General features: G+C 47.3%; 1 protein-coding gene across 4 annotated transcripts in view; it reads left to right on the top strand.

Annotated features, from left to right (window-relative positions):
• The first annotated feature begins 581 nt into the window (after positions 1-581).
• BCL2L11 (BCL2 like 11) overlaps positions 582-14851 on the top strand; it is a 64884-nt gene continuing 50614 nt past the window's right edge. Inside the window, exon 1 of one of the 4 annotated variants that reach the window (XM_056567215.1) lies at positions 582-708. The gene's annotated coding sequence lies outside the window, so the exon portion shown is untranslated. Of the gene's footprint in view, positions 844-908; positions 1051-12571; positions 12596-14851 lie in introns of those variants that run through there. The other 3 variants (XM_056567216.1, XM_056567217.1, XM_056567219.1) reach the window with 3 other exon arrangements.

Below are 14851 nucleotides of genomic sequence, written 5' to 3'. Positions count from 1 at the left end.
GTCCTGGTCTCCGCATACACCGGTAGTGTTTCCTAACCAGGGTGCCTCCAGCTGTTGCAAAACTACAACTCCCAGCTTGCTGTCCGGGTATGCTGGAAATTGTAGTTTTGCAACAGCTGGAGGCACCCTGGTTAGGAAACCTTTCCGAATAGAGATGTGTCCTACAATACATAGAGTGCTTTGTTCTCCTGCCTGAGGACCGGTACTGTCCAGCCCTGACTGGTGCCCATCCGATGCCAGCCTGGGCAAAGGAATTACGGCAAAGTTTCCCAAGTTTATAAAACAAAAGTGAATAATATGGAAGTAATGAGATCGTGCTCCTTCTCACTGATATACACAGTGTATACACCAATATACAGTGTGAGGAGCTCACACCGTGCAGTATAATCGTGCGCATCACGCGTGCAAGCCTGCCCCCCCCTCAACCTGCCCCCAAAACCCACCTCACACTGGCATCCTGCCAGGCCCCGCCCAGCTCCTGTCAGGAGGAAGAGAGCGCACCAATCAGACAACGCGCTGCTAAGTCTGCCGCCCGGCGCTCCTGTGATTGGCTGGGAGGTCCGGCGGAGTTCGCCCCGCCTACCAGCTGAAGAAGGTGCGCGCGGCCGCCGGAGGTCACTAGAGGTGCTCGGTGAGTGACGGCTCAGCGTTTAGTATTCATCCAGGAGAGAGAATGGCGCGGGCTGCGGCGGAGCGTGCGATGTGCAGGTAAGTGCCCCGGCGCCATATCACTGCTATGCACGGCGTTGACCCCTGCCCTGGTCCAGTCTGGTCACGTGTTATTGGTGTAAACACTGGACTCATCGTGGGAGGAGATGGGGATCGTGTAGGTCACAACCGCAGGTGGGTAGGTCCTGTGCCATCGAGTCAGTGACTTGAAGCCCCGCTGAGCTGTGACATGTGTCGTGTGGCAGTTGGCTCTGATCAGTGATGCGCAGAGCCCGGGGAGGAGATCCGCTATGTGCCGCACAGTGAGCATGGGGCATAGACCCTGCACGTCATGTCTGTGCGGAATCTACACCCTGTCTGATCGGTGCCCGATGGTGATCGGTGCGTTAGTGTGCTTTCTAGGTTTCCCTTTGGTTAGATGGAAATCCCATCTCATTGCACCTTGGTTCAGTGCTCTACAGCAGTGTTTCCCAATCAGGGTGCCTCCAACTGTTGCAAAACTACAACTCCCAGCATGCCCGGACAGCCGAAGGCTGTCCGGGCATGCTGGGAGTTGTAGTTTTGCAACAACTGGAGGCACCCTGGTTGGGAAACACTGCTGTAGAGTTCTGCTGGGTCCTGTCTCCAGCCTGTGACTCCACCATAGATGTGAGAATGCAGGCAGATTCCGATCTAGAACACCGGTTTAGGATGTTTTTCTAGTATCATGTCCTGATTTGTCACGACAGTAAGTCTCTCATCCGTATGTGATTTGTAAGTGGCTCCAAGGGTATGTACATTATGTATTGGTTCTAGATCGGGTTCCCTGCATGTCCTGTAAGTGTCTGATGGCCAAGGTGCTGTTTATACTCTTCTATTTTTAGATGTTTTTACATGTTATAGTCTTAGAACTTCATACGCACTTTATAAGAATATAGGGGGAAATGTATCAAAAACTGCAAAGGAAAAGTTGCCCAGTTGCCTATAGCAACCAATCAGATTGCTTCTTTCATTTTGCAGAGGCCTTGTTGAAAATGAAAGAATCAATATAATTGGTTGCTATGGGCAACTTATCCTCTGGACAAGTTTTGATAAATCTCCCCCGACATGTTTCACTTACTGTATGATAGTGCAGCAGGGATTTTCCCAGTATCATGGAGATTTAACATTGTATTTCTGGCCTAGTGTAGTTGCTCTCTCGCTTTTTACCATTGTCATGTTTATAATCTGTCGCAGGAGCGCATGTATATGCTAGAATCATTCTAAAATGTAACTAAACGTTACTGTACAAAACGGTATAAAACTGTAAAGCCGCCAATAGAAGCTTCCAGAACCCGCCACAGTACATTGTGAATCATTTCTCCAGAACCAGCCATGTGCAAATAATAGTAGTTATCGGCACCAACACGGAACACTGTTCAATTTTTAGCAAGCACAAAGACGGGCACCACGGAGTACGAAGACAGTGCCACCTGTGCCAAAACACTAAAAGTGCAACCTGGCACAAACAAATATGCACATTCAGTTATAGTTAGAAAATACTTAAGGGTCTATTCGCACATACAGTATTGTGCGCAGATTTGATGTTTATATTTTCTTTATTTATTTTTACGCACCATTGTCTTCAAAAGATTTTTTTTTATATATTTTTTGCGTATTTAGGGTCACATTCACATTACATTATTCTGCGCAGATTTGGTGTGCGAGATTTCAAGCCAATCAGTTTACATTGAAATCTGCAGCAGAAAATCCTGCGCATCAATACTGTACGTGTGAATAGACCCTACAAAACGCATATATATATATATATATATATATATATATATATATATATATACATAAAAAAACTTTTGATTACAATGGTGCGTAAAAATAAATAAAATATAAACATCAAATCTGCACAGAATACTGTACGTGTGAATAGACCCTAAATACGCAAAAAAAAAAAAAAATTAAATTAAATAAAAAATAGATATATATAATATGCTTTTTGAAAACAATGGAGCGTAAAAATAAATAAAATAAACATGTAATCTGCCTACTGGGTGAAGTTTTTTTTTTTTTCGTTTTTTTTTGGTCAAAGATGTGGGTGAAGTGTGTGACATTTGGGTGCAGAGAGTCAGTATTTCGGTACACATGAAGTAACCGGGAATCTTATTGATCTCTATGGGAGAGGTTTATCAAAACCTGTGCAGAGGAAGAGCGGTGCAGTTGCCCATAGCAACCAATCAGATTGCTTCTTTCATTTTCCACAGGCCTCTTTAGAGGCCTGTGGAAAATGAAAGAAGCAATCTGATTGGTTGCTATGGGCCACTGCACCGCTCTTCCTCTGCACAGGTTTTGATAAGTCTCCCCCTATGTCTTTTGTTTACTTGCATTTACTTGCTGACTAATGAAATAGAAGCGTTAGTTCGATATAATGCATGAGGCAATTCCAGCTCCACAAATGACTAAACACTATGGCACGGTCTGATTTGTATATGATATAGCAAATGTAATATTGTGAAAACCACTTTCATGCGGGGAGTTCTGTCTCCTGCACTGTGAATCATTTCACCCTAAGTAGCTATAATATGCTAATATATATGACCGGGATAAAATATTCACGCAGCTGTTTTACACGTTTGGACAAAGCATGCTGTTGAGGTTGTGTCTTGATGCTGGTTAGAGATGAGCGAACTTACAGTAAATTCAATTCGTCACGAACTTCTCGTCTCGGCAGTTGATGGCTTATCCAGCATAAATTAGTTCAGCTTTCAGGTGCTCCGGTAGGCTGGAAAAGGTGGATACATTCCTAGGAAAGGGTCTCCTAGGACTGTATACACCTTTTCCAGCCCACCGAAGCACCGGAAAGCTGAACTAATTTATGCAGGAAAAGTCATCAACCGACGAGCCGAGAAGTTCGTGACGAATTGAATTTACTGTAAGTTCGCTCATCACTAATGCCGGTGTGCGTCTTGATGCCGGTGTGCGTCTTGATGCCGGTGTGCGTCTTGATGCCGGTGTGCGTCTTGATGCCGGTGTGCGTCTTGATGCCGGTGTGCGTCTTATATCACAAGTTATAGTAAATGTAAGTGGCGAGTGATTCTTCATAGGTCTTCGCCCTGTATGATTGGATGACCTCTAGCTGGATCATACTACGATAGTCCCAGTAGAAATGTTCAGCCTTTAGATATCATTTTCCAGCATAGTTCCTGATCTTAACATAGAGTTCATGTACAGTGATCCCTCAACTTACAATGGCCTCAACATACAATAGTTTCAACATACAATGGTCTTTTCTGGACCATTGTAACTTGAAACCAGACTCAACATACAATGCTATGGAATCTGCAAAATGTGTCAATGGCTGGAAGAACCGACCAATCAGAATGGATATTTCACTGGTAAAACCTGTGTATTCCTAAAGTGTATGCACTGACTGGTGTCTGGTAGCGCCCCCTACAGTATAGGGAGGTATTACATGTTCTGTACTGTTTACCTCTGCCAGGGTTAGCTGCTCCTTTTGGACACCAGGTGAGGGCGGCTCCATTTTACATTTTTAGGACGTTGCATGTTCTGTACAGGACCCTGAAGAAGCTCCTGTCCTCTATATAGACCAGTGTTTCCCAAGCAGGGTGCCTCCAGCTGTTACAAAACTACAACTCCCAGCATGCCCGGACAGCTGAAGGCTGTCCGGGCATGCTGGAGTTGGTTTTGCAACATCTGGAGACACCCTGGTTGGGAAACACTGAACTAGAAAGTGATTTGCAGCTCCCAGCAGATCTTTATTACTTTTATATGTAAGGATTTGCTTCATCTGTATTAGTTATCTACTTATTTATCTTTAATCTTCACTTTTTCCTATTTTTGATGACATTTTGGTGCCTTCAGAACCAATTACCAGGTTTCCATAGAGTTATGGTCTCAACATACAATGGTTTCAACATACAATGGTCGTCCTGGAACCAATTAATATTGTAACTTGAGGGACCACTGTAGTCAAGTCACTGTCTACTGAATGATGAGAGCATTGACTGCAGCAGTCAGGAAGGATGACTTTTTATTAGCTTTTTTTGATATGTATTAGAGATGAGCGAAGTTGCAGTAATTCGATTCGTCACAAACTTCTCGGCTCGGCGTTTGCTGACTTTATCCTGCATAAATGAGTTCAGCTTTCAGGTGCTCCGGTGGGCTGAAGAGTCTCCTAGGACTGTATCTACCTTTTCCAGCCCACCGGAGCACCTCAAAGCTGAACTAATTTATGCAGGAAAAGTCATCAACTGCCGAGCAGAGAAGTTCGTGACGAATCAAATTTACTGTAACTTCGCTCATCTCTGTAGTCAGCAACACGCTGTTCCTGTCGGTTTTTTCTGTTTTCATTGACTTGCGTAACTGGTGATCAGAAAAAGGTATCACGTCTGATATCTCTAATTCTGTTTTGCATAAAAGTGCTGGCAGGGGTGTTATGTATGTCTGAACGGACAGGAACCCCCTCCCCCCCCCCCCCCCCCCCACCCCGGGAGTATAGTCCTCTTGCACAATGTCCTTTCTTATCAAGTATGTGGAGTGATGGATTGTTACAGTATATGCATTGGGAAAGATTTCTCAAACCCTGTCCAGAGGAAAAGTTGCTGAGTTGCCCATAGCAACCAATCAGATCGCTTCTTTCATTTTTAAAAAGGCCTGTGAAAAATTAGTGATCTGATTGGTTGCTATGGGCAACTCGGCAACACTTCCTGTGGACGGGTTGTGATAAGTCTCCCCCATTGTGTTGTAGACTCCTTAAAGAGAAGGAAACATACGGTACTTTTGTGAGAATACTACTGCAAAAAATGGCAACTGTGTGTATTCCCATGAATTGCTTCCATCAGGCTATGTTCACATACCAGAATGGGATCCCGCTGTCCCATTCACACAGCAGAATTTCACAGCTGCTGGAATTCCATTGAAGTGAATTGGCTATAAATGCAGAAATTCTGTTGTGTGAACATAGCCTTACTGGTGATAATAAAGAAAAGGGAGAAGGCTGCTGTCACTGGGGTTTATCTCATGAAAGGTTTATAAAAGCATCAAGCAGCCAGGCATTTCCTCTGCTATATAGTATAACATGGTATCCAGATGAATGGTTGTCAGTGTAATGCAAGCACGATGTCCTACAGGGTGAATCAATTCTGGCTCATACAGCAGTAGCACCCCCATAATCTGTCAGCTCATGCTAATACCACAGGGGGTTAGGGGGAATGGGGGGGGGGGGGTAGCGTGGCGTGTTGCTGGTGGACGATGGGGATGCTACTGCTGGTGGGGGTGTTGGTGGGGGCATTATATGTGAGGGGCACATGATGGGGGCATTATATGTGAGGGGCACATGATGGGGGCATTATATGTGAGGGGCACATGGTGGGGGCATTATATGTGAGGGGCGCCTGGTGGGGGCATTATATGTGAGGGGCGCATGGTGGGGGCATTATATGTGAGGGGCACATGCGGCCCAACCTCACCCAGCCGCTACCTCCAGTGGCCCCCAGACAATTTGAGTTTGAGACCCCTGCATTAAAGAGTTGTCTTCATGAGCGTTCAACACTCCTACGAGAAATAACCCCATGTTGTAGGTTTCCTGCTCTGTTGCTCTGTTGTTTCACTGCCTAGGTATTACTAATATTAGACGGCCCACTGGGTTTAAATTTATCATTAGTTTTGCCCTGTTTTTGTGGTGTTAATTTGTCGCCCAATTTCTCAGTTGCTGTTAAGAGACTTTTTATAGCTTTTTCTAAAGTTGTGTAGCTATGCCATAGTCCGGTTAACTTTTTGCAGTGGTTAGGAATTAATCATGTGGAATTTGTTGCAACGTCCTCAGTTTGTCGCACATCTACACCAGCTCGGACGTGGCTTACAAAATTGACTTTGAATACCAATTTTTTTTTCTTCACATTTTGGCGCGTAGGTTAAGAAGTCGCAGAGGAGGCCCCATGCAAAGTGGCGTACTTAAAGGGGTGCTCCACTGGAAAACATTTTCTCTTAAATCAACTGGTGCCAGAAAGTTAAACTGTTTTTTTTCTTTTTTAATTTCCTTTCTGTCTGACCACAGTGCTCTCTGCTGACACCTCTGTCCATTTTAGGAACTGTCCAGAGTAGGAGCAAGTCCCCATAGCAAACCTATCCTGCTCTGGACAGTTGCTGACATGGACAGAGGTGTCAGCAGAGAGCACTGTGGTCAGACAAAGGAAATTCAAATAGAAATAGATTATACAGCAGCTGATAAGTACTGGAAGAAATAAGATTTTTAATAGAAGTCATTTACAAATCTGTTTAACTTACTGGCACCAGTTGATTTAAAAGAAAATATTTTCCAGTGGAGTACCCCTTTTTAAGTAAAAAAATATGTACAAGCACCATATTTATCACATGCCCTGCACTATGTAATGCATTTGGTGCACATACACAGTTTCCACCACAAAAATTAAAGGGGTAAAAAGGCGTTCACCTACACTCTAGATCAGGGGTACTCAACTATTTTTTGTGAGGGTCTGCTTATCCAGGTCTGCCATTGATAAAGGTCCGAGCATATATATAATATATATATGACCGTGCCCCTGGTATATTGCTGCCGCACGCTGTGCCTCCTGGTATATTACTGCCACATGCTATATTCCTGGTATATTTATTACCACCAAAAATAAACCACAGGATATAGGTAATTGTGAATTAATAGTAAACTTTATTTATTAAAAACAAACAGGAAGAAAAGCAAAATAGGATACAAAAATACACACAAATAAACGTGTGCTCAGGCACGGCTCAATAGCACAAACAGAAGAAAGGGGGGATGTCCATGATGATGTCATTAGATAGAAAGGTACAAAGCCATGGAGGTAGTCATGAAGGGGTTAGCAGCATTCACCTAGGATAAACATAAATAATAAAGGGCTGCCTACCAACATGTAAGGCTGCTTTCACACTATAAAATTCATCCGGTTTAAAGTTCCGTTATGAAAACCCTGAAAATCGGCCATTAAACGTCCGTTAGAAAATCCCAATACGTCCTTTAGAAGATCCCATTATAGTCTATGGGATTTTTACATTATCCGTTTTAATCCGTTATAGTCCGTTATTAATAAGGGACGTTATTTTGTGATGGGAGAATGAACGGAAGAAATGGTTCATGCACTATTTCTCCTGTTACTATCTTCCGTCACAAAATAACGTCTGTTATTCATAACGGACTATAGATTCTGCACAGAGAAGCAGAATCCCATTGAAAACAATGGGACTCTGCTGCAAGTGAAATTCTGCAGCATAATTTTACAGGTGGGATTTCTGCAGTGTAGACAAGCACTAAGTCCCCCCCCAGACCTCTAAGTCCTCCTTTAGACCCCTCTTCTCCACACTCCTACTGTGCTCCACCGTCATCCTCCACACTCCTACTGTGCTCCCCCCGTCATCCTCCACACTCCTACAGTGCTCCCCCCCCGTCATCCTCCACACTCCTACTGTGCTCCCCAGTCATCCTCCACACTCCTACAGTGCTCCCCCCGTCATCCTCCACACTCCTACTGTGCTCCCCCCCCGTCATCCTCCACACTCCTACTGTGCTCCCCCCCCCCCGTCATCCTCCACACTCCTACAGTGCTCCCCCCCGTCATCCTCCACACTCCTACAGTGCTCCCCCCCGTCATCCTCCACACTCCTACTGTGCTCCCCCCCGTCATCCTCCACACTCCTACTGTGCTCCCCCCCGTCATCCTCCACACTCCTACTGTGCTCCCCCCCCCGTCATCCTCCACACTCCTACTGTGCTCCCCCCCCCCGTCATCCTCCACACTCCTACAGTGCTCCCCCCCCGTCATCCTCCACACTCCTACAGTGCTCCCCCCCGTCATCCTCCACACTCCTACAGTGCTCCCCCCGTCATCCTCCACACTCCTACAGTGCTCCCCCCCGTCATCCTCCACACTCCTACAGTGCTCCCCCCCCGTCATCCTCCACACTCCTACAGTGCTCCCCCCCCGTCATCCTCCACACTCCTACAGTGCTCCCCCCCCCGTCATCCTCCACACTCCTACAGTGCTCCCCCCCCCGTCATCCTCCACACTCCTACAGTGCTCCCCCCCCCGTCATCCTCCACACTCCTACAGTGCTCCCCCCCCGTCATCCTCCACACTCCTACAGTGCTCTCCCCCCCGTCATTCTCCACACTCCTACAGTGCTCCCCCCCGTCATCCTCCACACTCCTACAGTGCTCTCCCCCCCGTCATCCTCCACACTCCTACAGTGCTCTCCCCCCGTCATCCTCCACACTCCTACAGTGCTCTCCCCCCGTCATCCTCCACACTCCTACAGTGCTCCCCCCCCGTCATCCTCCACACTCCTACAGTGCTCCCCCCCCGTCATCCTCCACACTCCTACAGTGCTCACCCCCCCCCGTCATCCTCCACACTCCTACAGTGCTCCCCCCCCCGTCATCCTCCACACTCCTACAGTGCTCCCCCCCCCGTCATCCTCCACACTCCTACAGTGCTCCCCCCCCCGTCATCCTCCACACTCCTACAGTGCTCCCCCCCCGTCATCCTCCACACTCCGACAGTGCTCCCCCCGTCATCCTCCACACTCCGACAGTGCTCCCCCCGTCATCCTCCACACTCCGACAGTGCTCCCCCCGTCATCCTCCACACTCCGACAGTGCTCCCCCCGTCATCCTCCACACTCCGACAGTGCTCCCCCCCCGTCATCCTCCACACTCAGACAGTGCTCCCCCCCGTCATCCTCCACACTCCTACAGTGCTCTCCCCCCCGTCATCCTCCACACTCCTACAGTGCTCTCCCCCCTGTCATCCTCCACACTCCTACAGTGCTCCCCCCCCGTCATCCTCCACACTCCTACAGTGCTCCCCCCCGTCATCCTCCACACTCCTACAGTGCTCCCCCCCCGTCATCCTCCACACTCCTACAGTGCTCCCCCCCCGTCATCCTCCACACTCCTACAGTGCTCCCCCCCCAGTCATCCTCCACACTCCTACAGTGCTCCCCCCCCAGTCATCCTCCACACTCCTACAGTGCTCCCCCCCCGTCATCCTCCACACTCCTACAGTGCTCCCCCCCCCGTCATCCTCCACACTCCTACAGTGCTCCCCCCCCGTCATCCTCCACACTCCTACAGTGCTCCCCCCCCCCGTCATCCTCCACACTCCTACAGTGCTCCCCCCCCGTCATCCTCCACACTCCTACAGTGCTCCCCCCCCGTCATCCTCCACACTCCTACAGTGCTCCCCCCCCCGTCATCCTCCACACTCCTACAGTGCTCCCCCCCCCCCGTCATCCTCCACACTCCTACAGTGCTCCCCCCCCCCCCGTCATCCTCCACACTCCTACAGTGCTCCCCCCCCCCGTCATCCTCCACACTCCTACAGTGCTCCCCCCCCCCGTCATCCTCCACACTCCTACAGTGCTCCCCCCCCCGTCATCCTCCACACTCCTACAGTGCTCCCCCCCGTCATCCTCCACACTCCTACAGTGCTCCCCCCCCCCCCGTCATCCTCCACACTCCTACAGTGCTCCCCCCCGTCATCCTCCACACTCCTACAGTGCTCCCCCCCCGTCATCCTCCACACTCCTACAGTGCTCCCCCCCCCGTCATCCTCCACACTCCTACAGTGCTCCCCCCCCGTCATCCTCCACACTCCTACAGTGCTCCCCCCCCCCCGTCATCCTCCACACTCCTACAGTGCTCTCCCCCCCCCTTCGTCATCCTCCACACTCCTACAGTGCTCCCCCCCCCGTCATCCTCCACACTCCTACAGTGCTCCCCCCCCCCGTCATCCTCCACACTCCTACAGTGCTCCCCCCCGTCATCCTCCACACTCCTACAGTGCTCCCCCCCGTCATCCTCCACACTCCTACAGTGCTCCCCCCCCCCGTCATCCTCCACACTCCTACAGTGCTCCCCCCCCCGTCATCCTCCACACTCCTACAGTGCTCCCCCCCCCGTCATCCTCCACACTCCTACAGTGCTCCCCCCCCCCGTCATCCTCCACACTCCTACAGTGCTCCCCCCCCCGTCATCCTCCACACTCCTACAGTGCTCTCCCCCCCCCCCCTTCGTCATCCTCCACACTCCTACAGTGCTCCCCCCCCCGTCATCCTCCACACGCCCACAGACCTGAATAGTGTTTCTACAGTGCCCCCCACCCTCTGTCATCCTAAACTACACATTTCATCCCCAGCCGAAACCAGCCTACCCCTCTGTACACCTCCCTAGTGACCGCACCTTGTAGAAGCTGCAGCTCTTGGAGGCGGTGGGATCTCCTTCTGCGATGTAGCAGCCAGGGCAGGGACGCATCCGTGATGTCAGGCGTGCATATGTGCGGATGTCTTAAAGCGGCAGCAACTTTGCCCCAGCTCACTTTACTTGGGGCCGGGGACTGGCCAAAGAGGGCCAGCATTGAAAAAAAGTGTGGCCAGTCTGGCCTTGCCTATAAAAATGAATGAGGGGAAAGTTGGCGGGTGGTCCGCATGACTAGCGGCTGCCAGTTGAGTACCCCTGCTCTAGATAAATTCCTCCATGTGTATATTCTGTTATGACTGTTTGTGTTTATGGTTTGTGTACATTCGACTATTTGATAAAAATGTATAGATTATCTGTACAGTGATTGCTTAGTCTGGAGTTCGATCACAGCTGAAGTTTATAAATGCGAAGATATTTATTTAAAAGTAAGGTGTTTTAAAGAGCATTTGTGGGGAGTGTGTTGATGACAGAAGTCGCAAATTTTTGAGCAACCGAAAGATGTAAAAAAAATTCACATTTGAGCTGTTTTGTACGGTGTTGATAACTATCCACATAGTCACTGATAGCAAACATCCTTCAATTCCCCTTAAAGTATACCCGTCATATAAAAAAAAGTTTTATTGTTGGATCTATCACTCAGTACCTAATCCTGACCATGTACATCTAATTTTTATGTGTCTAGCACCTTTTTTTTATTACACTTTTAATTTAGCTCACTAGTCAGAATTCCTCTCAAATGGAGGGGGCGTAGCCTCACTGTGCAGGTCTCCGCCCCCTCCCTCAGTATGCTGTCTGCTCACATCTACCCTAGCATTAGCAAAACTACAACTCCCAGCTTGTCCTCACTGACAGTAGCGGGACACAAGCTGACAATGGGAGGATTTTTCCTTCAGCTCTGAGCCCTGCGCTCACAGCTGTCAATCAAGGAAGTGTGTCCATGACATAGGTGATGACGCATGGACACAGCAGGACTAGTAGGTGTCATAGCAGGAGGGGGGCAGTTGTTTGACTGGCTTTTTCAGTATGAAATACTGAAAATGTTCTAATGAAAGCAACTGCAAAACATATTGGTTTTCCATGCTTTACAACATATCAAAAGTTTTTGTATCTGACAGTGCTCATTTAAGTACAACATATTAGGTACTCCTGACCCTGAAAAGGATTCATGAGATTAGAAAATAGTGAAAGATCAGAGGTCTTGATCGGTGTGGTGCAGAGACCTCCCTGACTTCTTAAAGAAAGAGGGAGACCACTCAGCTGAGCACTGTGCTTGGCTCACCTCTGAAGGCTGTGTGGTGTATGGATCCATAGCAGGTCAGTACACCGCTTGTTCTGATCTCGTAGGACAGATGAGCAGATCAAGAATGAAGGGGTACTGCAGCTAGCTGAACCTTTTTTGTTTTACAACCAGTGGGGGCTTCTCTAAGAGGATAACTTTAATCACTATGACTTGTGAAAATATAGGCGCATTTTATAGGGGTTATTTAGGTCTCCAGCTGTCTGGAGGAGGTGGTAGTACTCTGGTACCTTCTCCTTGTATACATTGGACTATACTGCCCAACACTGTACTTCTACTTAAGGTTATGCTTGCTATTGTAGCTTTATCCCATCTCATCACTTCTGCTTTTTTTGTCGCAGTGTTCAGTGGGACTTTCATCATCTAAACCCCAACGAATCATGACTTTGGTATATAACTTTTCAAGCAGGTTATCATATACTAGTATATATCCATTTGGCATATACTGTTAAAGATATTTCACTGTATACTGTGGTGTACCCACAGCATAGTCAGGGGGAGGGGGCTCTATAGCTGGTATCTGTTGAATTTAGAGGATCCAAATATGTTTTGCACATAGTTTTTGTCTTACGAATAAAACATACAGTGGCTTAACCCCTTAAGGACCAAGGGCGTACAGGTATGCCCTTGGTCCTGCTCTCCTGATATAACGCGGGGTTACACAGTAACCCCGCGTCGTATTACGGTGGGCCCGGCGTCATAGTGAAGCCGGGACCCGCCTCTAATAGCGCGCAGCGCTGATCGCGGCTAAAAGCGAAAGCGAAACCGAAAGTGGCCGGCTAGCTCAGTCGGGCTGTTCGGGATAGCCGCGGCTAATCGCCTCCTCGCTGTCTGATCGCCGAATGACTGCTCAGTGCCTGAGATCCAGGCATGAGCAGTCATGCGACAGAATCGTTGATCACTGGTTTCTTATGAGAAACCAGTGATCAATGATGATCAGTGTGTGCAGTGTTATAGGTCCCTATAATAAAGATCATTTACCTCCTCCCCTATTAAAAGTTTGAATCACCCCCCTTTTCCAATAAAAAAAGTGTAAATAAAAATAAACATATATGGTATCACCGCATGCGGAAATGTCCGAATTATAAAAATAGATCATTAATTAAACCGCTCGGTCAATGGCGTGCGCGCAAAAAAATTCCAAAGTCCGAAATAGTGCATTTTTGGTCACTTTTTATATCATTTAAAAATGAATAAAAAGCGATCAATAAGTCCTATCAATGCAAAAATGGTACCGTTAAAAACTTCAGATGACGGCACAAAAAATGAGCCCTCATACCGCCCCATACACGGAAAAATAAAAAAGTTATAGGGGTCAGAAGATGACAATTTTAAACGTATTAATTTTCCTGCATGTAGTTTTTTTTTCCAGAAGTCCGACAAAATCAAATCTATATAAGTAGGGTATCATTTTAACCGTATGGACCTACAGAATTAAAGATAAGGTGTCATTTTTACCGAAAAATGTACTACGTAGAAACGGAAGCCCCCAAAAGTTACAAAACAGTGTTTTTTTTTAAATTTTGTCGCACAATGATTTTTTTTTCCGTTTCACGGTAGATTTTTGGGCAAAATGACTGACGTCATTACAAAGTAGAATTGGTGGCGCAAAAAATAAGCAATCATATGGATTTTTAGGTGCAAAATTGAAAGTTATGATTTTTTAAAGGCAAGGAGCAAAAAACGAAAATGCAAAAACAGAAAAAACCCCGGTCCTTAAGGGGTTAAAGGGGTACTATGGTGGAAAACTTTTTTTTTTTTTTTAAATCAACAGGTGCCAGAAAGTTAAACAGATTTGTAAATGACTTCTATTAAAAAAAATCTTAATCCTTCCAGTACTTATTAGCTGTTGAATACTACAGAGGAAATTCTTTTCTTTTTGGAACACAGTGCTCTCTGCTGACATCTCTGTCCAGAGCAGCATATGTTTCCTATGGGGATTTTCTCCTACTATGGACAGAGATGTCAGCACAGAGCTCTGTGTTCCAAAAAGAAAATAATTTCCTTTGTAGTATTCAGTAGTTAATAAAGTATTAGAAGGATTCAGATTTTTTATTTTTTTTTAAAGAAGTAATTTATAAATCTGTTTAACTTTCTGGCACCAGTTTAATAAAAATAAAAAAATAAAAATAACAATGACCATGGACGTAAATGTACGTCCTGGTTTGGCGGTACTTCCCGCACCAGGACATCTACGTTATGTGTATGTCCGCGAGCATCGGAGCGGTGCTCGTGTCATACACAGCAGGTTATGATAGCAGCCAGGGACCCGCCGTTAATGGCCGACATCTGCCATCGTGCGGATGTTCGCTATTAACCCCTCAGATGACGTGATCTGTACAGATCACGGCATCTGCAGCAATGCGCATAATAAAATAGATCATTGGATCGCCCGCAACGCTGCCGCGGCGATCCGATCGTCTGTAATGGCGGCCAGAGGCCAGAGGTCCCCTCACCTGGCTCCGGCCGTCTCCTGGCGTCTCCTGCTCTGGTCTGAGATCGAGCAGAGCAGAAGATCACCAATAATACTGATCTGTGCTATGTCCTATACATAGCACTGAACAGTATTAGCAATCAAAGGATTGCTATGGATAGTCCCCTATGGGGACATAAAAAGTTGAAAAATTTGAAAATAAAAAGTAAAA

Source organism: Hyla sarda, chromosome 3, assembly GCF_029499605.1.
Source record: "Hyla sarda isolate aHylSar1 chromosome 3, aHylSar1.hap1, whole genome shotgun sequence".
In the NCBI taxonomy this organism is placed as follows: domain Eukaryota; kingdom Metazoa; phylum Chordata; class Amphibia; order Anura; family Hylidae; genus Hyla; species Hyla sarda.
The sequence above is the reverse complement of the archived record's forward strand: the minus strand, read 5'-3'. Positions and strand labels throughout refer to the sequence as shown.